This window comes from Schistocerca americana, chromosome 3 (assembly GCF_021461395.2).
Source record: "Schistocerca americana isolate TAMUIC-IGC-003095 chromosome 3, iqSchAmer2.1, whole genome shotgun sequence".
Classification (NCBI taxonomy): domain Eukaryota; kingdom Metazoa; phylum Arthropoda; class Insecta; order Orthoptera; family Acrididae; genus Schistocerca; species Schistocerca americana.
Genome location: NC_060121.1, coordinates 322,351,334 through 322,373,894, shown reverse-complemented (window position 1 = coordinate 322,373,894; position 22,561 = coordinate 322,351,334). Strand labels below are relative to the sequence as shown.

At 44.4% G+C, this 22,561-nt stretch overlaps 1 non-coding gene across 1 annotated transcript; it reads left to right on the top strand.

Annotated features, from left to right (window-relative positions):
• The first annotated feature begins 8,559 nt into the window (after positions 1 to 8,559).
• Trnas-gga lies at positions 8,560 to 8,643 on the top strand. Its single transcript is given in 2 exon segments — positions 8,560 to 8,599; positions 8,609 to 8,643. It is a non-coding gene; the product is annotated as a tRNA-Ser (tRNA).
• Positions 8,644 to 22,561: the final 13,918 nt, after the last annotated feature.

The window sequence follows — 22,561 nt, the reverse complement described above, 5'->3', positions numbered from 1 at the left end:
TTTTTATTTTTAAAACTATGAAAGACAAGTGACATTTAGTTTTTGTAGGTGTTTTATTAACTATGAACTAATGAGTCAATGATACAATCGATACTGCTTTTTTCTCACAAACTTACAACCTTTTTTTTCCAGAATGATGCAGCTCCCGGTACATCGCGAGTGCATTGAGGATAAGGCACTTATAAAACACGCTTGCTCTGCAACACTCCTCTCCCTAATGCTCCACTTACTGTTTCTAATCACCTGGCTGCTGGACTCCCTCTTTCTAAAGCGGCACACGTTGGGAAACTTCAGGCTGCTTATACTGTTTGTACGAGGGTTGGAATTTTAATAGTGGCAACTATTTATTTACTGCTCGTACAAAATAGATACGTGTTTCAAACTAGTACTGACCTTGAAAGTAGTCACCAGCATTGTGTATAACCCGTTGCCAGCGATGTGGAAGTCGCAGGACACTCTTAGCAGTGCCAGTTGTGTTGGCAGTTCGAGCGGCGCGGTCTATTGTCCGACGAATTTGTAGCAGTTCTGAAGTGAATGCCGTGAAATCTTTCCTTCAGTTTAGAAATCGAGTTGAACTTACGAGGGCTTAAGTGAGGGGAGTGCAGCAGGTGGTATAGCACTTAGCAGCCCCATCAGTCAAACAAAGCAGTAACAGCTTGCACTGTACGTGCTTGAGCATTGTCCTGCAAAATGATGGCCAGGTCCTGCAGAAAGTGTCACCACTTCTGTCTCTAAGCTGGTCGCAGGTTGTGTTCAAAAATGAACAGCGTAGAGACAGAAGTGATGACACTTTCTGCCATACCTGACTATCATTTTGCGGGACAATGGTCAAGCAAGTACAGTGCAAGAAGTTACTGATTTGTTTGACTGATGAAGCTGCTAAGTGCTATAGCACCTACTGCACTCCCCTGACTTAAGCCCTCGTGAGTTCAACTCGATTTCTATACCGAAGGAAACACGTCACGTTATTCGCTTCAGAACTGCTACAAATTCGTCGGGCAGTAGACCGCGCCGCTCGAAATGTCAGCACAACTGGCATTGCTAAGAGTATCCTATGATTTCCACATCGCTGGCAACGGATTATACACAATGCTGGTGACTACTTTGAAGGGCAGTAAAACTTTGAAACACGTATCCATTTTGTACGAGCTGTAAATAAATAGTTGCCACTATTAAAGTTCCAAACCTCTTATAAGCACTGCCACCAGTAATAATAATACTGTGTATGTCTCATAGCAATTTAACAGCTGTTATGTAGTTACTGTTGTGTTGTGCTGTCAATTACTTCTCTTATCTGTTGCGACGTGAATAATGAAGCAACTTCTGATCCACTGCAACTCTGAGAAGGAGTTTTCGTGAGCTATTTAAGCGCACATGATGTGTGTGTCTCAGTTTTACTGTCATCGATGGATGGTACATATTACGTGGTGTGTTTGTGTAGTGAGTGGACTATGTAAGGAAAATGTTTTTCATAAATTCGTTTCAGAGGCTGTAACCTCCAACAGGTTGTAAGTGAATTAAGAAGTGTGTGTACGACGGTAGTGAAGAAGCACTGAGAATATCACAGGTCACAATCCAAGAATTTCTATAAACACGGCTTGTGGCGCTACGACTACGCGGAAGTACAGGCACGTCCGGTCACTGTCGCGTCCCAAGCGGAACTGCAATCTTAGCTGCCCAAGCACGACTCAGGCCCCGTCCCCACAGCTTTACTTCCGCCAGTACCTTCTCCTACTTCACAGAAGCTCACCTGCGAACCTTGCAGAACTAGCACTATCGAATAATTATACTTATTTACATTTTCAAGAAATATTTTTTTTATTTTATTCAGAAGGCGAAAAAAAGTGGCAAGTGAGCGAGACTCACGTCCAGGCGACCCTGGTTCCAGACCCGTCTATGCTACTTTTGTTTCCTTTTTTTCTAAATTCTTGTTTTAATTTATAATTACTCATGAAAATTTTGCAACGAATTGATTAAGGGGAATTACAAGCCTCTATAAATCAAGATTGCAAGTTGAATGTCACATTTTGTTTCAGTCTTTTGCGTGTTTTTGTTTAAAAAATAAATAAAAAATAAAAAAGATGGTAGAGCACTTGCCCGCGAAAGGCAAATGTCCCGAGTTCTAGTGACGGTCCGGCACACAGTTTTTATCTGCCAGGAAGTTTCATATCAGCGCACACTCCGCTGCAGAGTGAAACTCTCATTCTGGATATATAGATATATATTATTATTGGTGACTTGTGTAATCGCTATTATAGTCTTATAAAAAGTGATAGTAGGTTATTATCATTTACAAATAACTAGGTTTCATGGGTGGAACACAATCTAACCTTTTTGTTTTTACCCCTCAGAAAATTTCATTTTACTCTGCAATGGGTAATACCCCCCGCTTGGGGACCACTTCTCTGTGTAATGTTGGATCTGCCTATGCAGAGCACCATAAAACTGCAGCAACCTGAAGAAAATGAAAGAAAGTTAAAACAGAATTTCATGCAACTGGTTTTGTACGTTATCCTATCAGAAGTATCTGGACACTCACGTGTAATATGGATTCACCACTAGATGTTACGAGAGGCGGACCCGCCGATATAAAAGAAATTCGCCATTATTGTGTGGTCAGCAGAGCAGGAGTAACAGCAGACTGAGTCGCTCGGATAGCGTAGTGATTTCGAAGGTGGACTAGTCATTGGATACCACCTGAGTAATATATTTATCAGGGAAATTTCAGCCCTTCTAAAGCAAGTCTTGTGATTGTGAAAAATATAAGAAGATCAACAGAATGATTACAAAATAATCCACGTGCAGAACATAGTTACTCAGAATTACCATTAATTTCTAGAAACGCAAAGAAACAACCACAGCTAAAGCAAGACCAGTGAGTCCTCATCAGGTATGGTCGAGCATTGCGGATGGTGGTTGTAGAAAAGCACTTGAAATCTGAGGAAGGAATAACTAGTGAGTTCCAAAATGTTACTAGCAGTCCAGCTAGCACAAAGACTATGCCTGTGGAGTTAAAAAGACTGGCTTCCAATGGGCTAGCAGTTCGCCGTAAGCCACACAATTGCGGCACTTGAGGTGCCGTCAAGAACGATGCGACAGGACAGTGGGGTGCTAATCACCATTCGGGGGAAAAACTTGAGTTTGGAGAATCTCTGGTGAACATTACATTCCACCGAGTGAAGGACCAGCAGTGAAGTGCAGAGGTTGGTTGGTTGATTCGGGGGAGGGGACCAAACAGCTAGGTCATCGGTGCAGAGGAGGTGGTGTGGTATGGGGCTGTTTTTCGTGGTTAGTATGTGCTCTCCTTATTTCCCTTACCAAAAACGCTATACGTGGAAGAATGTGGACAATAGAGAGACAGGTCGGAGACGTTGAGCGTATCAGCATGACAATGCACCCTGCTATAAAACATCTCCGACGCAATCGTTTGCGCTTAATAACATTTCTGAAATAGACTCCCCTGCCCAGAGTCTCGAACCGAACTCAGTGGAACACCTTTGGGATGATTTAGAACGTTCACTTCGTTCTAGTCCCTAGGGTAAAACATCACTATCTTCTTTGGTTTCGGCTGTTGAGGGCGAAAGGACTGCCATTCGTCCGCTGATTCGTCACTGAAAGTGGCCCCAGCAGAATTAAAACACCACAAAGGCTATATTAATATCTGCTTTTGATCAGATAGTATACTAACCTTGTTGTTACTCCCACTTGCCGGTTCCCAGATCTCCTGAAGATAGACGTTGACTGTGGATTTTTTAATACAGACACAGTCCCTTTGACTGTTCAGAGATGTCACTAAACCCGCCCCAAGATGTAAACAACCATGCATGAACAGCACCTTTTAGACGGACGGGGTCCGACAGCAGATCAGTTCCAGTCATTCCATCAGGAAGGAGGTACACGGCTCGTGTTGACCGTAGTACAACCATGTATAGACGGTCAATACCGCGGATCGATCGCGTCCGCATTGTCACTTTGTGTCAGGAAGGGCTCTCAACAAGGGCAGTGTCCAGGCGTCTCAGAGTGAACCAAAGCGATGTTGTTCGGACATGGAGGACATACAGAGAGAGGCCGCTCAAGAGTTACTACTGTAGCGGATAACCGCTACCTACGGATTATGGCTCGGAGGAACCCTGACAGCAACGCCGCCATGTTGAATAATGCAACCATATCGGCAGCATATTGGGGAGACATTCGTCTTCAAGGACGACAATTCGCGCCTCCAACGTGCACATCTTGTGAATGACTTCCTTCAGGATAACGACATCGCCCAATTAGAGTGGCCAGCATGTTCTACAGACATGAACCCTATCGAACATGCCTGGGATAGATTGAAACGGGGTGCTTATGGACGAAGTGACCCACCAACCACTCTGATGGAACTACGCCGAATCGCCATTGAGGGGTGGAACAATCTGGACCAACAGTACCTTGATGAACTTATGGATAGTATGCCATGACAAATACATGCATGCATCAATGCAAGAGGACGTGCTACTGGGCGTTAGAGGTACCGGTGTGTACAGCTATCTGTACCACCACCTCTGAAGGTCTCGCTCTACGGTGGTAGAACATGTAATCTGTGGTTTTCATGACCAATAAAAGGGGCGGAAATGATGTTTATTTTGATCTCTATTCCAATTTTCTGTACAGGTTTCGGAACTTCCGGAGCGGAGGTGACCAAAACTTTTTTTTATGCGTTTATAATTAAAGTACGACATAATAGCTTTTGTTTCCACAGGGAGTAATCATTTTGGACCATAGATAAATTACTTGGAGCTGATTTCTGTAGATTTACTAAATACATTGCTCTGCAGTATTTAAACAGAAGCGGTTAACGGCGCTACAGTCTGGAACCGCGTTACCGCTACGGTCGCAGGTTCGAATCCTGCCTCGGGCATGGCTACGTGTGATGTCCTTAGGTTAGTTAGGTTTAAGTAGTTCTAAGTTCTAGGGGACTGATGACCTTAGAAGTTAAGTCCCATAGTGCTCAGAGCCATTTGAAGCCATTTAAACAGAAATAACTATATATTTCCATCACAAACGAAGGTTTGTAAAAAACGCTTATATGCTCATTGTAATAATGATAATGTCAGGGTTCTCCTGAATGTTAGTTACTGAATGTTTTGTTTCGTATTAAACACACAGCACTTCAAGAGATTTTTACACCAGACACGTTACGCTTTTATTTACAAAGAACCATTAGTGAAGGCTCTGTAAATACATTTTCTACAGTTTGCAATTGTTGTTAACAAAGGTCGGAAGAAATCACTGTCGACTACAAAGCAGTAGTAAACACCGTAAATAAATCATATATCAATTTCATCAGAAAAAAAGTTTTCAGTCTGTAAATAGATGTAGAAATTAATTTTGTGTGCTGTATTCACCCCATTAGTGCTAAGATTTTCGAGATTGGATTAATAAAAAGTAGAGAAAGGTTATGATGGTGGTTTTAATGCGCCATGTGTCTTACATTGTCTGCCTTCCAGCTTTCTCAAAGAACCTTCGTTTCTCTTACACGATATTTCAAGCAGGAAGATAATATAGTTCCTCCAACAGAGACTGCATTTTCTCATTTTCAGCTAGCCGTATAAGTTAGTAGTTGCAGTGACGGAGACTACCATATTTTACTATTACACTGGCTCAAACGTTTTCGATTTACTAGGTATTGTAGGACACAGAGTGCATACACATTCGCATTGCACAAATTACACCTAAAGGTGTGATTCAGAGAAACATATAGCGAGTACCTAAATGATATCTGTTGTAAGAAGTATGGTTTCAGTTTTGTCCTGGATTAACTTATGTTAAACTCCCCTTCAGTTATCCCATAGCGCTAGCAGAAAGTTCCTTGTCACTAAGAAATCTCAAAGAAAGTTAGTGAAATTGCGTTTGTTTACTTATGGGTCATATTTAATACACAGGGAAATATTTCGGGGCCACTGAAACCCGGTGTCTTGTGAACCCAGAGGTTAAACATAGAGCAGTGACAGGAGTTCAAGCCAGTCTGTATCAGGCATCTAACTAACATCAAAGAGTTTCTGTAATTACTTAATCTTGCGAATGAAGTCTTAAGTATCTCACATCAAACACAGTAGGAAATTGTCCGCCGCAGTAGTACTATCTCGAAATCTCTTAGCCGGCCGCTGTGGCCAAGCCGTTCTAGGCGCTTCAGTCCGGAACCGTGCTGCTGCTACGGTCGCAGGTTCTAATCCTGCCTCGGGCATGGATGTGTATGATGTCCTTAGATTAGTTAGGCTTAAGTAATTCTAAGTCTAGGGGACTGATGATCTCGGATGTTAAGTCCCATAGTGCTTGGAGGCATTTGAATCTTACCTTCTTTAGCATTTGACTTGCGTGTATATCAATTTTGATTGGTCATCTCAGGTTCTTGGTCACTAGTTAGATTGTTAGGAAGTTTCGTTGGTATTAACATCCTCTTTTCTCATGCTAAAAAAACATAATAGCCATATGATGAACTTCCTAAAAGAATCCAAGCGTAATGCTTAGTTTTCTGATGCATCCCCTGCAACCTGTAAGCTCCTGCTCTTGGGACATAATTTTTATGGTCCCCATGATCCATCCCATATACTAAAAATACGGTCCATCCACTACATTTTATCGTTGCTTACCTGCAGACAACAACTATGGCACTCGAAATGGTGGTGCCTGTAAATTCATTGCCTGGCCCAATGCAGACCATTCACAAGTTTCTTTAAATGGAAAGTACAAGTGCCTAGCAAATAAAATGATTAGGATGGTGTATTGTAGCTAGGCTTGTCCAGGAGCAGGTCGATCGGAGTACTTCATTAAAACTTGAATTTGGTAAATATTTAACTTTCGAAACAAGTAATGTCCACACAGATGACAGGATTTTTTGACTCTTACACCAGAAGTTATAACACTTAGCACGTCATAACAGAATTGTTTCACATCAGTGCATAAATTTCATAATAACTGTTCTATTTGCAAGCTGCCGGGTCTGTAATATGACGAATCTGTCGTCCTAATGGATGATTACAATTAATCTCTGATTACATAGAAAACGGGCTGGGCAGAATGGCGCTCGGACGTAAATAACTTCCCGGCTGCCGTGGCCTAAGGACCCACTTGGGGGCGTGTCCACGCCATATCTCCGATTCGTTGCTGCGTCTTGCTGTGACTGTCTTTACTTATGATGCCGTCTTGCGGTACAAGCTTTTGCATGAGACCTTGTTCTGCGATAGACACCACAATTTGCAACACCTACGCTGGTGAAAAGAAGTGAAACCGATCCACTGAACTATCGTCTTATGCAGTAACATATTGGGATCTGATAGGCTATGATCTAGGGAGAACAAAGTAACCAACTCGTTAGAAATCAGCTTAAGTTCCGAAAACAGTGATTACATGAAACTCAACTTCTTGCCACGTGATATCCTTATTGACACTTCTACATCTACTTGGATACTCTGCACATCACATTTAAATGCCTGGCAGAGGGTTCATCGAACCACCTTCACAATTCTCTATTATTTCAATCTCGCGCAATGAACGAACACCTATATTTTTCAGTAGGAGCTCTGATTTCCTTTATTTTATCGTGATGGTCGTTTCTCATTATGTATGTCGGTGTCAACAAAATATTTTCGCATTCGAAGGAGAAACTTTGGAATTTTGTGAGAAGATTACGTCGCAATGAAAAACGCCTTTCTTTTAACGACGTCCAGCCCAAACCCTGTATCATTTCTGTTACACTCTCTTCCATATTTCGCGATAATACAAAACGTGCTGCCCTTCTTTGAACTTTTTCAATGTACTCCGTCAGTCCTATCTGGTAAGGATCCCACACCGCGCAGCATTATTCTAAAAGAGGATGGACAAGTGTAGTGTAGGCAGTCTCCTTAATAGATCTGTTACATTTTCCAAGTGTCCTGCCAATGAAACGCAGTCTTTGGTTAGCCTTCCCCACAACGTGTTTCTTCCAATTTAAGTTGTTCGTAATTGTAATACCTAGGTATTTAGTTGAATTTAAGGCTTTTAGATTAGACTCACTTGTCGTGTAGCCGAAGTTTCACGAATTCCTTTTAGCACAGCTGGAGGAAACCAGCTGATCTATTGACCCAGTACCACACCGACGCCATCGATGGAAAATAAGTTTTTATGGGATGTCTAGCTACGATTCAGATTGGACTGAGAATTTCCTGTCAGCGGGACGCAGCATATTTTCCTGGATGGTGTGCTTCCTATAGACACTGAAACGTTATCAGGTGTACTAACTGTAATCGACCTTTGGTATTCATTTTATACGTTAATAACTTACGGGATAGTATTAGTTGCAAGCTCAGTTTCTCCACAGATGACGCAGTTAATTACCCTGGGTTAACACGAGTATGCAGCTATGCTTGGATTCACGCCCACTGGGCTCGGCATGGTTCCACACCTCATTCGGTACCTTCCACAACTTCACTGACTCTCTTCCCGTACGTCCCGCAGCGGTCCGCGCTGCAAAAAATGGTCGTTCAGGCTTCTGATAGGTGGTCACATTAACGTAACTGTATAATGTACACTCATGCTCAGCCAGCCAGAGTGGCCGAGCGGTTCTAGGCGCTACAGTCTGGAACCGCGCGTCCTCTGCGGTCGCAGGTTCGAATCCTGCCTCTGGCTTGGATGTGTGTGATGTCCTTAGGCTAGTTAGGTTTAAGTAGTTATAAGTTCTAGGGGACTGATGACCTCAGAAGTTAAGTCCCATAGTGCTCCGAGCCATTTGAACCATTTTGAACACTCATGCTCAAAAATTAAGGATATTGCTGATACATGGTGAAACGACGCTCTGGTGGGAGGTTTGCGGGTTTAAATCACCTCGGGGTATGACCATGCGGAGCATTTGACCTGCGGTCGTCGCACAGTGGCTCTGGCAGCAGTCCACAGGTGTGTTGATGCATGTCAGAGTACGGTGCAGCGAGTAAGTGTGCAGACGTTTTCAGACGTGTTAATGGTGACTGTGTGTTGAAAATGGCTCAAAGAACACTTGTTGATGACGTTATGAAGGGTAGAATACTAGGGCGACTGGAGGCTGGTCAAACACAGCAGGTCGTACCACGGGCCACAAATGTGATCTCAAGATTATGGCAACGATTCCAGCAGACAGGAAACGTGTCCAGGCGCTACAGTACGGGACCTCCACAGTGTAAAACACCACAAGACGACCGATATCTCACCATCAGTGCCCGCACAGGGCCACGGAGGACTGCAGGTGACCTTGCTCGGGACCTTACCGCAGCCACTGGAACAGTTGTCTCCTGACACACAGTCTACAGACGATTGAACATACATGGTTTATTCGCCCGGAGACCTGCAAGGTGCATTCCAATGACCCCTGGTTCAGCAGAGCCCGTAAAGCCTGGTGTCAAGAATACAGTACATGATCATTGGAACAGTGGTCCCAGGTTATGTTCACGGACCAGTGAACAGTGATTCTCGCCAGGTTTTCATCTGACGTGAACCAGGAACCAGATAACAACCCTTTAATATCCTTGAAAGGGACCTGTATGGAGGTCGTGGTTTGACGGTGTGGGGTAGGATTATGATTGGTGCACGTACACTCCTTTATGTCTTAGACAGAGGAACTGTAGCAGGTCAGGTGTATCGGGATCTTATTTTGCTCCAGTATGTCCGCCTTTTCAGAGGTGCAGTGGGTCCTACCTTCCTCCTGATGGATGATAACGCACGGCCCCACAGAGCTGCCATCGTGGAGGAGTACCTTGAAACAGAAGATATCAGGCGAATGGAGTAGTCTTCCTGTTCTCCAGACCAAAACCCCATCGAGCACGTCTGGGATGCTCTCGGTCGATGTATCGCTGCACGTCTTCAAACCCCTACGACATTCAGGAGCTCCGACAGGCACTGGTGCAAGAATGGGAGGCTATACCCCAGCAGCTGCTCGACCACCTGATCCAGAGTATGCCAGCCCGTTGCGTGGCCTGTGTACGTGTGCATGGTGATCATATCCCATATTGATGTCGCGGTACATGCGCAGGAAACAGTGGCGTTTTGAAGCACATGTCTTTCGGGACGGTTTTCTCAACTTATCACCAATAACGTCGACTTACAGATCTGTGTCGTGTGTACTCCCTATGTGCCTATGCTATCAGCGCCAATTTTGTGTGCCTATGCTATCAGCGCCAGTTTTGTGTAGTGCCACGTTGTGAGGCACCACATTCTGCAGTTGTCCTTAATTTATGAGCATGAGTGTATTTCTACAACGCGTTCCAAAGGTTTAAACCTTCATTATCAGGGGGAATTACTTGTATTAATATGGTATTTGTGTGCTGTGTTACGGCTTTGAAGTAAGTTATGGCGCTGATTAGTAGAGGAAAACAAATCACTATTTCAGAACATTGCTCTTGGGTTTTTTTGACTGAACAGAACTGTAGATGTGAAAATATAATAATTAAACTCCAATGGTCACAGGCTACTTTCTACGTCGAATAACATTACATGTTCACACTTTGTAAACAAAGATGGTGTCTAGAAACTAATAAGTACAAAGAATATATAGCAAAACAGAAACACTATTCCACTGTGGAAAGAACATATAGTGAAACAGATCACTATTTCCAAGCCAGTCTTAATGCACTGTGGAGATTTTTGGTCGTGTGGATGAGTACGTTAGTGTAAATATTTCCCGTCTTACATAAATCCTTTTCTGTCAAGTTTATATAGCTTATACTTTGCACCCATTTATGTAATCAGGTGACATGTTGGAAACATTAAGTGTAGTAATTATGTTGCACATAGTGGCAAAATTATCCTTGGGGGTATGGGTCAATGAAGAGAAAAAGAAAGTTGGTTAAGCGTCACAATGCAGACGCAAAGGTTTGGGCTTAGAATTCCCATCGCTCGAATGATTTTCATCTATCACTTCTTGCTTCTTTCATAACTGGCACTGTATTACGTTAATAATGTTGAGTTTCAGCGTGATTTGGATTCCACTTTTAATTGCAGGTTTCCCTAAATGAACAACGTAAGTCAGTTCGAAGGGGCGCGGAGCAAGGAAAGAGCACAAGACCACAACTAGCGGCGTTATAACCAAACTTCGTGGTGGTGACTGCTTTGTTTTACGCTATTGTCAGCCAATAGACGGAATTTGTATTTTAAATTTCCTTTTACTTGGTGGCCTTGGATTTCTCCGGGAAGCAACTATGACTACTGTGAAAAAGTTGAGCGTACTATGTTAAAGATGGCCAACGGCCTTGCCGCAGTTTTAACACCGGTTCCCTTCAGATCACCAAAGTTAAGCGCTGTCGGGCTGGGCTAGCACTTGGATGGGTGACCGTCCGGTCTGCCGAGCGGTGTTGGCAAGCGGGGTGCACTCAGCTTTTGTGAGGCAAACTGAGGAGCTGCTTGATCGAGAAGTAGCGGCTCCGGTCTCGGAAACTGACATACGGCCGGGAGAGTGGTGTGCTGACCACATGCCCCTCCGTATCCGCATCCTGTGGGCTGAGGATGACACGGCGTCCTTTGGGCCTTCATGGCCTGTGCGGGAGGAGTTTACTTAAAGATGACAGACATTTTCCACGTTCATCAGACAGATGGTGATCCTTAGTGGGCTTTGCGACAGCAGCGGACGTCGCGACGTGAGAAGACCTTGACCACAACAGCTGCTAGGTCAGGTCGGGCACCAACGGTTGTTGATATATGAGGTCCCCTGTGAGGGACACTGTGCGAATCCTGCGGAACAGGTTCGGCCCTCGTACATGACAGATAGCTCTTGCTGGCGCGCCCGGAGTATCTGGCTCCAACAGGACTGGCTTACCAGCTGATCTCCACTACAAACACTCAACTCAGCGAGACATAATCTGCTGGCTAAATTCCCATTTCAAGACTGTCGCCTGTCAGTTCATTTACGCAAATATTTTTCAGTAACATAAAAGGACGTTTCTCAGATTCGTAGAGAAGAGAAGCAAACGTTCAAGAAAAACTGAGCTCTCTTTTGTTATTTGCACTCGATATTAAGGGAGTTAGTCCCGCTCCATATCTGAGTGGTATGGAGACCAGGGTTCGATTTCCTGCACTGCCAAGGACATTTCTATGGTGGGAGAACTCATATGGGGTGCAGTGAGCTTCGTGAAGCGAAGAGCTACTCGACCGAATAGTAGCGGCCGAATGAGCCATGCGCTGACTACATGCCACTTCATACTGCACTCGCACGACGCCGCAAGGTAGAGGACGACACGGCGGCCAGTAGACATCCCTTTGGTTTTCACGACCTGGCGATGAGTTCATTTTAGTTTGGAACTTGGAGGTTTGTTGATAATACTGTAATGCAGCCAAAGGAATTGGAAGGTCGGCTGAACGGGTTATAAGGCGAATATTAAAATAAGTAAGAAAAATGTAACGGAATAAAGTTGACTTAAACCAAACAATGCTGAGGGAATTAGATCAGGACAGGGTTTCCCAAACTGTGTTCCGTGGAACACTACGTGAACGGACTCACCTTCCATAGCTGAAAGACTGCACAGGAGTATGTGTTAAATGGTACTGCTGCATGCTGCGATTCAAGAGAAGTGTAGTCATAATCAGGGCAAGGTGGACAGTTCGATCAGTAAATAGTTTCACCTCTACCAAGGCGTCATCAATAAAATAAAAAAAAGGAGGGAAAGTGAGCCATTCATTCTATGTGATTGCTTGTAAGGCGTAGCAAGCATTTAATACATTCTTTCTCTGTATCCTATCATATGTACGGTACTGTAGGTGATAAAAGCTATGAACTTAGTCATTATAGCACCCCAGTCTCATGGGCGCATTCAAAAAAGATTACAGTAAAGTTCCAAATTTGAAATGATTATACAAAAACAGCTCGTAGTCTTTGGTAACGAAATCAGCTTAAAGAACACGAAATAAATTAAACAAGTAAAATATTCAGTTGGGTTTTTGCACTGGATACATGTGACCAAGATTTAGACAGATACAATGTGAAAATCGTGAAACATTACGGATGAAAAATTAGTTTGCATACTGAAAAATATGGAACTATATGGCTCAAGACAATTGAAAAGGTCTCTGAAACCGTATGGTTTTATTTAATTAAAGAACCTATGCCTCACTTTCAGGCAGGATACTTTTTCCTCCGATATGCTGTTCCAGCGCATTTAGAAAGCCTCTGCAATGCTGTTAGATTTTAGGGGGAATACCGAATGGGTTGAGGCGTGAATGGGATTTGGATTGAGGAGGGAGGCGTGCTAGTGTAGTCCGTGCAGTTGTGACAGGGTGGCGTAGTGGTTAGCTCATCCGCTTAGTGAGCAAATTTTCATTCGTCGCTTCAGTCTGCATATATATACACTGACGTGCAAAATTAAAGCAATAAACCACTTTATATTGACCACTCGAATACCTCTTCATGAAATTGTACGGTTAAATGGGCTAGGCTTAACTGCTTCAAGTATCGTGATGAGATCTCGGGACCTCATATGCGGTTGTTGCGAGGTGCTGTGGGAGTAGAGTTCGTATTGCTGGACGATAATGCATGACTTCATACAGCACCCGGGGTTGAACGGAAGGTACTGCACATATGGCGTGTGGCCTGTTCGCTCTCCCGACTTGCGTTCCATAGAACACGTCTGGGATGCACTAGGTGAAAACTTCCATTACGTCAGCATCCACCAACCACCCTTCAAGACTTACGAGCAGCGCTGTAGGAAGACAGGGCGTTATTGCCTCAACATGATATTGTCGTTTGTCAGGTCTGTATCGCTGCCAGAGGTGGTCACACCCCATAATGAGCGCATTAACGTGTCTGTAAATCCGTTAAGTTGAAAAAAAAAACCAAGAACATTTTTGTCTACAGTTACGCATGTTGCAGTCTTTATATTGTTACTACTTTACTATCACCTGATTATACTGTTTTGTGGTAAAACAAACGCAACCTTGCAAAGTTTCAGTTTGTTGCTTTAATTTTGGGCACCAGTGCGTATTAAAAATATGTCTTGCAGAGATTCGTGTTATTTTACGCTCATTTGGAAAGGGCTATTTAAGAAAGCTAAGACAGCAATCCAGAACAAACGGATCTGATGCGAACTACCTACTAAATTCAAACTACGAATCCAAAACCCGGCATTATAATACGCTGAAGCGCCAAAGAAACAGGCATAGGCATGCGAATTCAAAGACAAAGATATATAAACAGGCAGAATACTGTGCTGCAGTCGGCAACTCCTATATATGTCTGGTGCAGTTGTTAGATCGGTTATTGCTGCTACAATGGCAGGTTATCAAGATTAAAGTGAGATCGAACGTGGTGTTATAGTCCGCACACGAGCGATGGGACAAAGCATCTCCGAGGTAGCGATGAAGTGGGGATTTTTCCGTACGACCGTTCGCGAGTGTACCGTGAATATCAGGAATCCGGTAAGGCACCAAATCTCCGAGATCGCTGCAGCCGGAAAAAGATCCTGCAAGAACGGGACCAACGATGACTGAAGAGAATCGTTCAACGTGACAGAAGTGCAGCCCTTCCGCAAATTGCTGCAGATTTCAATGCTGGGCTATCAACAAGTGTCAGCGTGCGACCATCATCGATATGGGCTTTCGGAACCGAAGGCCCACTCGTGTACCATTGATGATTGCAAGACACAAAGCTTTACGCCTGGTCTGGCTCGTCAACACCGACATTGGACTGTTCATAACTAGAAATATGTTGCTTGGTCGGACGAGTGTCGTTTGAAATTGTATCGATCGGATGGCCAGGTAAGGGTATGGAGACAACTTCGTGAATCCATGGACGCTGCATGTCAGTAGGGGACTGTTCAAGCTGGTGGAGGCTCTGTAGTGGTGTGGGGCTTGTGCAGTTGAAGTGGTACTGGACCCCTGAAACGTCTAGATACGTCTCTGACAGGTGTCACGTACGTAAGTATCCTGTCTGATATCTGCATCCATTCATGTCCATTGTGAGTTCCGGCGGATTGGGCAATTCCAGCAGGATAATGCGACACCCCATATGTCCAGAATAGCTACAGAATGGCACCAGGAACACTCTTCTGACTTAAAACACTTCCGGTGGCCCCAAAACTCCGCAGACATGAACATTATTAAGCATATGTGGGATGCCTTGCATCGTGCTGTTCAGAAGAGATCTCCACCCCTTCGTACTCTTACGGATTTATGGACAGCCCTGCAGGATTCATGGTGTGAATTCCCTCCAGAACTACTTCAGACGTTAGTCGAGTCCACGTCGTGTTGCGGCACTTGTTCGAGGGGGGCCCTACACGATATTAGGCAGGTGTACCTGTTTCTTTGGCTCTTCAGTGTACAATCCTATACACAAAAGCATCTAAGGACCTCACCAGAAACGGCAGCCTGCTTCGTCAGAACCCTCGTAATGAGTCTCTTTTACACAATACGACGCTGCATATACGAATCAGACACGCAACTGTCGGGGTGACGAGGGTACTGTCATACCGTGAAGACAAAACCGAAGCCTTCACCTTTTTTCTAACTTTGTTGACTTCCGGTTCCTGTTGGTTGGTTGGTTTGGGGGAGGGGACCAAACAGCGAGGTAATCGGTCCCATCGGATTAGGGAACTATGGAGAAGGATTATGGCCTTGCCCTTTCAATGTAATCATCCCAGAATTTGGCTGAAGCGATTTAAGAAAATCACGGAAGACCCAAATCAGGGCTGTCGGACGCAGGTTTGAACCGACGCCGTCCGAATGGGAGTCCAGTGTGCTAACCACTGCACCACTTCGCTGGGTTCGGTTCGTGTCCATGCAGACATCTCAACAGTGGCAAGACGATACGACAGTGTAAGTAACGACGATACGAATGTAAGGACAACACCCAGTCTCCGGCGGGAAAACGAACTCGGGCCCCTTTGGTTAGCAATCTGCGGCACTGACCCCACAGCTACCGAGGTGGACATGCCTGCCTCCTTGGTGGCTCAGAGGCAATGTACCATAGCTGGAGCGTCTTAAAATTAATGATACTCTCTTTGGTGTCGTATTCTGTATTCGCCGTGAGAACGTGCTTTGAGTCGTGAAATGAGGGCCGTAGAAACAGCAGCCAGCTTGCATCCATATGGTTACTAACAGCTGCACGGCTGCACAAGGTGACCCTGCTGCAGAAGATCCGGGCGTTTATAAACCCGGCTGAGAGCGCGGCTGACATCCAGATACCATCCGGCACACAGCCTGCTGCGCGGCACATACCTTTATACCGCACAGCATCTGCAGACACGCGGCGGTAGGCCGCACCTGGCTCGCCGCAAACGCCACGGCCGCGCCGCGCCGCGCCGCACCACTACCCGTCCACCGGCATTCCTGTGTGCTCTTCCCTTTATCAGCGGCCGGCCGCCACTTCGGTTTCTTCGCGTCCCGCGTCGCTTCGCGTCGGGCAGCGAGCTGTAATTTGTCCTCGGATTTTTACGCGCCCATTAAGCACGTCCCTCCGACACATTTCCACCCACCGTAATTACGGACACGTTCCTCGAAAGTCTCGTTTGAACCGCCGACGATGAAAAATGAATTGCAGCACAGACAAGTATTTTGTGCATGCGGCGGCAGCAACGTTTAACTGACGGAGAAGTGATGCTGAGATTTGCCAGTCGTGTGGTCAATCTAAAAGATCCTTTCTTGTTAAGTACTGGTCCACGAGTACACAATACCAGCTACAGCAGAAGTTTTTAATCCCGAGCCATTCAATACCAGCCAAGAGAAGAGTCGAATAAACTAGGTACACCTGTATGAGATTTTCACTCTGCAGCGGAGTGTGCGCTGATGTGAAACATCCTGGCAGATTAAAACTGTGTGCCGGGACCTTTGCCTTTCGCAGGCAAGTGCTCTGTCAACTGAGCTACCCAAGCACGACTCACGCCCCGTCCCCACAGCTTTACTTCTGCCAGTACCTCGTCTCCTACCTTACAAACTTTACAGAAGCTCTCCTGCGAACCTTGCAGAACTAGCACTCCTGAAAGAAAGGATTTTGCTGAGACATGGCTTAGCCAAAGTCTGGGCGATGTTTCCAGAATGAGTTTTTCACTCTGCAGCGTTTTCACTCTGCAAGGTTCGCAGGAGAGCTTCTGTAAAGTTTGGAAGGCAGGAGACGAGGTATTGGCAGAAGTAAAGCTGTGGGGACGGGGCGTGAGTCGTGCTTGGGTACACCTCCCTTATACCGTGCAGGGACTTGACTAATGTTTGAAGTAGGACTGGAGAGAGTTGACACCATGAATCCTGCAGGACTGTACATAAATCCCTAAGAGTACGAGGGGTGGAGATCTTTTTTGAACAGCGCATTGCAAGGCATCCCGGATATGTTCAATAACGTTCATGTCTGTGGAGTTTGGTGGCCAGCAGAAGTGTTTAAACTCCTGGAGCCACTCTGTAGCAATTCTGAATTTGTAGGGTATCGCATTGTCCTGCTGGAATCGCCCAAGTCTGTCGGAATGCACAATAGACATGAATGGATGCAGGTGATCAAACAGGATTCTTACGTACGCGTCACCTGTCAGAGTCGTATCTAGGTTTATCAGGGGTCCCATATCACTCCAGCTGCACACACAACACACCATTACAGAGCCTCCACCAGCTGGAACAGTTCTCTACCGACTTACTGGGTCCATGGAATCAAGAGGTTGTCTCCACACCCGTATACGTACATCCGCTCGATACAATTTGAAACGAAACTCGTCTGACTAGGCAGCATGTTTTCAGCCATCAACAGTGCAATGACGGTACTGACGGGTCAAGGCGAGGAGTAAATCTTTGTGTAGTGCAGTCATCAAAGGAATACGAGAGGGCTTTCGGCTCCGAGAGCCCATATCGATGACGTTTCGTTGAATGGTTCGCACGCTGACACTTGTTGATAGCCTAGCACTGAAATCTGTAGAAATTTGCGGAAGGGTTGCACTTCTGTCTCGTTGAACAATTCTTTTCAGTCATCGTTGGTCGCATTCTTGCAGGATTTTTTTCCCGGCCTCTGCTATGTCAGAGATTTGACATTTTACCGGATTCCTTATATTCTAGGCACACTCGTGAAGTACCCATACGGGAAAAATCCCCACTTCATCGACACCTCGGATATACTATGTCCCATCGCTCGTGTGCCGACTATGGCATCACGTACAAACTCAATTAAATCTTGATAACTTTCCATTGGAGGAGCAGTAAGCGATATAACAACTCTTCCAGACACTTTTTGTCTTATATACGCGTTTCCAACCACAGCGCCGTATTTTGTCTGTTTATATATCTCTGTATTTGAATACTCGTGCCTATACCAGTTTCTTTGGCACTTCAGTGTATTTTGAAATATGTACATATAAGATACTGGATTGAGCCAATATCCCGTCGGGAGATATGTTGGGTTATAAAGGCCAAGTTGCCCACAGAAATCCATCAAAAATTAATAAACGTCTCCGAAACCATCTTGGAGGAATTTACGGCAGTACTCAGTATGGTTGATTTGATCGACACTGTTGCGAAAGCCACTGCAGGTCGTTACGGATACCAGTCGACCACAAACACAAATGGACAGCATAGCAGTAGTAACAGAAGACACAACATGTGGTATCGTCCAGAGATCGCGGTTCCACCACGAAATAAAAGACGCGCGTGGACACCACAGCATTGGTGACTCATTGCAATCTGCAACAACCAGTAGGAGCCAATCGAGAAGGCCACACCTCCACCTCAGCATAGCAGCGTCGTCATACTGAGGTCAATATAGTGTCCAGCATGCAAGAGCTCTGGCCCAGTTCATGACATCATCTGAAGGAGTCAGCATCATGGTGCAGTACCAATGAGTAGTTAAGGTTTCCGATCAACTTGTAATTTAGTAAATATCGAAAATAGTACCTCAAGAGATCAGTTTGTTAGAGCATCAAGTGATGCTTTGCTAATCAATGACAGTTGTAAATTATCCAGTACACCTGTGGCAAAGAAGTGTGTCAAAGTTATGCAAAGCTTTCATTAATTAATGTAATAACGTGAATTAATATTTCATGAGTTTAATTTCCTATATCCGACCTCACTGAACAAGAACCCACAGTTAAGGGCTGGCGAATGTAATTTCGTCTGATCACAGTACAACAGATATGCCGACTGTTCCGACCCTACACATCGGTCAGAATAACAAAGTGGTTGACGTCTAGCTGTCTACAAGACTGCTACTGTAGCAACAGCTAATCAAGGAATACACTTAGTCGCGCCATGTGTTCCCTTCACTGTTGTCAAATTTCACTACAATAATTGTAGGCGACGCTCGCGATCAGTTTTGGTCCATTTCGTTGTGTGCTTTGTTTCTCTGTGCGTCCAGTTTATTTTGCACTATAGAATGTCTTGAGCTTGCACCAAAAGTGTGTGAACATGTGTGGTTGCTAAACGGAAAGTTCAAGGATCTGCTCAGGTTTTGACGCGTAAGCTTGTGTGCTCTCTGCTAATGAATAATTCGAGAAAGAGACAGACAATAGTGTGACTAGATTGCTTCTAAAGAACCTCAGGGGCCTCGAAGCTACATACAGAAGCAGTCGACAGAGTTTGTAAGAAAAAAAAAGTGCAGAAGAGGAAGAGTCTGGTTCACCTAACTACGGATATCCGATAAAAAGAGGAGGTCAGAACCACATGTAACAACAAATTCCGACTCTTTTAAATAAGATGCCACTATTTGGATATTAGGAGAGAAAAGAACATCCAACTATAAAAAAATTGTGCGTTACTCCTCGCAAATTAGAGTTAGTGGCAGCAAACTTCTTTGTTAACGACTGCCAGAAGTCTCACTTTTCGGTACTAAAAATTAGTGGACGGTAAATTATAATGGAGAGAGGTGGCATCGTAGCGTGCCATTGCCGATTTTTAAGAAATATCGTTGAAGGGCGGTTTGAAGACATTGCGTGGCTCAATGAAGTCTGGATAAACGCTGGTCATACCGTCAGAAAAGACCGGACATACGATGGCAAATTCATTACACCCTAAGCCACAGAATATAGGGGAGTAAATTCAAATATCCGATGAGGTTAAGGTTTTAACTGATATCTGTGCATCTTACTGGCAGATTATGGAGTTCAGAAAATATACAGCTTTTATCTGAGTGATAGAAGTCACCAATTTAAGAAATTTCCCTTCAGCTAGCTCAGGTGAGTTTATTGTAGCCCTTGGATCTGAATGAACACTTAAGTTGTTTGGTAGAGCAGCCCAGTTTGTGGATGATTCGTTAATAGCGACACAAATGTGACAACATAATATCGATCTTGTAGGGAAGATATTACGCAGAGTTCTGGAGGCTGACCTTACCACCAACTTACACAAAACCAAAGTCTGAACATGGGCAGATAAAATTCTTAGGACATTTGATTCCACCTCATGGGACACTTCCTCACAGTGAGAAGATAACTGTAATAAAAATTTTCCAACTCTTTGAACTAAAAGAAAAGTAAAAGCCTCTCTCAGGCTGGAATCATTTTACAGAAGATTCGTGCCTATGAGCAACTGAATTGTGAACCACTTTTACATATTTTTAGGAAATATGTAAGTGAGAGTGGATGATGACTGACAAGCAGTGTTTGACAAAATTAGACAAGATCTCGTAATATCTTATATGTTATATCACCATGAAATGTCACTAGAGGTTTTTTTTCTTATGGCATTCCCTATGTATTTTTGAGAGCATCTACATCTACATGACTACTCTGCAATTCACATTTAAGTGCTTGGCAGAGGGTTCATCGAACCACAATCATACTATCTCTCTACCATTCCACTCCCGAAGAGCGCGCGGGAAAAACGAACACCTAAACCTTTCTGTTCGAGCTCTGATTTCTCTTATTTTATTTTGATGATCATTCCTACCTATGTAGGTTGGGCTCAACAAAATATTTTCGCATTCGGAAGAGAATGTTGGTGACTGAAATTTCGTAAATAGATCTCGCCGCGACGAAAAACGTCTTTGCTTTAGTGACTTCCATCCCAATTCGCGTATCATATCTGCCACACTCTCTCCCCTATTACGTGATAATACAAAACGAGCTGCCCTTTTTTGCACCCTTTCGATGTCCTCCGTCAATCCCACCTGGTAAGGATCCCACACCGCGCAGCAATATTCTAACAGAGGACGTACGAGTGTAGTGTAAGCTGTCTCTTTAGTGGACTTGTTGCATCTTCTAAGTGTCCTGCCAATGAAACGCAACCTTTGGCTCGCCTTCCCCACAATATTATCTATGTGGTCTTTCCAACTGAAGTTGTTCGTAATTTTAACACCCAGGTACTTAGTTGAATTGACAGCCTTGAGAATTGTACTATTTATCGAGTAATCGAATTCCAACGGATTTCTTTTGGAACTCATGTGGATCACCTCACACTTTTCGTTATTTAGCGCCAACTGCCACCTGCCACAGCATACAGCAATCTTTTCCAAATCGCTTTGCAACTGGTACTGGTCTTCGGATGACCTTACTAGACGGTAAATTACAGCACCATCTGCGAACAACCTAAGAGAACTGCTCAGATTGTCACCCAGGTCATTTATATAGATCAGGAACAGCAGAGGTCCCAGTACGCTTCCCTGGGGAACACCTGATATCACTTCAGTTTTACTCGATGATTTTCCTTCTATTACTACGAACTGCGACCTTCCTGACAGGAAATCACGAATCCAGTCGCACAACTAAGACGATATCCCATAGGCCCACAGCTTGATTAGAAGTCGCTTGTGAGGAACGGTGTCAAAAGCTTTCCGGAAATCTAGAAATACGGAATCAACTTGAGATCCCCTGTCGATAGCGGCCATTACTTCGTGCGAATAAAGAGCTAGCAGCGTTGCACAAGAACGATGTTTTCTGAAACCATGCTGATTACGTATCAATAGATCCCTTCGAGGTGATTCATAATGTTTGAATACAGTATATGCTCCAAAACCCTACTGCAAACCGACGTCAATGATATAGGTCTGTAGTTCGATGGATTACTCCTACTACCCTTCTTAAACACTGGTGCGACCTGCGCAATTTTCCAATCTGTAGGTACATATCTATCAGTGAGCGAGCGGTTGTATATACCCCTAAGGTATCTACTGCTAAGAAACTCATGCTAGCAGCTGTTCGTGTTTCAAATTCTGGAATATTCCATTCGTCTTCCCCGGTGAAGGAATTTCGGAAAACTACGTTCAATAACTTCGCTTTAGCGACACAGTCGTCGGTAACAGTACCATCGGCACTGCGCAGCGAAGGTATTGACTGCGTCTTGCCGCTTGTGTACTTTACATACGTCCAGAATTTCTTCGGATTTTCTACCAAATTTCGAGACAATGTTTCGTTGTGGAACCTATTAAAGGCATCTCGCATTGAAGTCCGTGCCAAATTTAGCGCGTCTGTAAATTGTAGCCAATCTTCGGGATTTCGCGTTCTTCTGAACTTCGCATGCTTTTTCCGTTGCCTCTGCAACAGCGTTCGGACCTGTTTTATGTACCACGGGGGATCAGTTCCATCTATTAACAATTTATGAGGTATGAATCTCTCAATTGCTGTTGCTACTATATCTTTGAATTTGAGCCACATCTCGTCTGCATTTGCATAGTCAGTTCGGAAGGAATGGAGATTGT